This window comes from Octopus bimaculoides, chromosome 2 (assembly GCF_001194135.2).
Source record: "Octopus bimaculoides isolate UCB-OBI-ISO-001 chromosome 2, ASM119413v2, whole genome shotgun sequence".
In the NCBI taxonomy this organism is placed as follows: domain Eukaryota; kingdom Metazoa; phylum Mollusca; class Cephalopoda; order Octopoda; family Octopodidae; genus Octopus; species Octopus bimaculoides.
The window spans coordinates 2,994,329-2,995,997 of record NC_068982.1 but is presented as its reverse complement, the minus strand read 5'-3'; the positions used below and the strand labels follow the sequence as shown (position 1 = coordinate 2,995,997).

General features: G+C 33.4%; 1 long non-coding RNA gene across 1 annotated transcript in view; it reads right to left on the bottom strand.

Annotated features, from left to right (window-relative positions):
* Positions 1–706: 706 nt before the first annotated feature.
* The window catches only part of LOC128247095 (uncharacterized), a 5,487-nt gene continuing 4,524 nt past the window's right edge, over positions 707–1,669 (bottom strand). Inside the window, exon 2 of the long non-coding RNA XR_008263516.1 lies at positions 707–997. This is a non-coding gene — a long non-coding RNA (uncharacterized LOC128247095). The remainder of the gene's footprint in view (positions 998–1,669) is intronic.

Here is a 1,669-nt window from a genome sequence, read left to right as displayed (position 1 = left end):
TATATATAATGACATTTATGTCTAATTTTCAGAAGAGGAGTTTCGCTTGACTTTCGCCAAATTTTCTTCAGCACTTGAAACTCTTTAGGCATAACAGCTTTACACATATTGATTGCCTTTCTATCAAATATAGATTAATAAAAAAACTGACATGCATTTCAGACACATATCTTTCCAAATGAAAAGATTAGACGAATAGAAGACGACATTACACTCGAGCTATCACACTATATTTGCCTTGCAGTAAACGGCTGCATTTCCTGTAATCATTATTTTAATTTATTATATCACATCCGTTTTGATCACGACAAATTTTTTTTGCTCTAGTTATTCTGAGGTCTTGCATCTACATCTACACCACGCAAGCTTATGAGGCAGAGGAAAATTGGAATTTCTACTGAATTGTTAGGGCTAGTAGGTAGAGGGCCATCAGTTTGGCTATGGAGGCCACAGAAATTGCCTCATGGTTGCTGAGAATCAAGAGCTGCCAGACCTGACTCTATCAGGACTGCAGAGTACTACTAACCTTACAAAAGCTGGGGCTTGTTCGACCCGGCTCGATCGCCTAGGTGAGGGTGTCCGAAGTTGAGTGACTTAAAACACCTAATGCCCCCCTCCCCCGGGAAATATCACTGATCACGTGTCCGGTGCATCGCAGAAAGATATAGGAAATAAAAATAAGACACACTCTGTAAAACACTGCATATTGAATAATCTTGACCAATTTATTATTTGACGTCTTTCCAGCATTTATTCGTGGTCGCTAATGGTGTAATTCTAATTGAAATTTATTGCTTAGACTCTACTTTGCTATTCAATATTTGTTTTTCACAATAGGTTTTGTGGGTAATTTCCACCAACTAGTTTTTTTTAAATATCCTGTCCGAAATTGTAGGAAGCGTCAGCAGCTGAGAAGAATTCGTGAACCACGAACTAACACTTCATTATAACGATTATCTCTTTGTCAGAGTTTATATTAACTTATGAAAAACCAGACCTGTCAAAAATAAGAAAAAATATACATTCGTTTCATATATTTCTCATATGTTAATAAACATATATTTGATGCAAACAAGCCGTCTCTCGTGAAACACTGCCAAGTTTTGAACGTGAAATACAAACCAATAAGCTGTTCGGTTATTGACTATTTTGATGTTAGCTATATATTGTGATATAGAAGTACACAGGAGAAATTATGGCTTATGAATTTATTACTGGGTAGAAGCATTGTACATCATATTTATGTGACGAATAATTTTCAGTAAATTATTATAATATGGAGGCCAAAGCGCAGTACGTAACATAAAACATAATAAAATAAGTATTACTAAAGAAGAAAAAAAACTAAAGATACAAAACACACAGAAGGATCGTAAGAAGTGATTGATATTAGAAAATTTGCTGGAGATATTGAAAATGTTAGTTTTTATTGCTAAAACAACGTAGTGAAATAAATGCACACTCACACACGGAAATGCACACAGAGACACAACACTACAAGCATGTACACATACAGACATACACAAAGTATGTGCGTGTATATGTGTGTTTGTGTATATATATACATACATATATATATATATATATACATATATATATATATATATATATATATATAATCATATATATATTTATGCTAATGTTTTATATATTACCGATATATGTATAT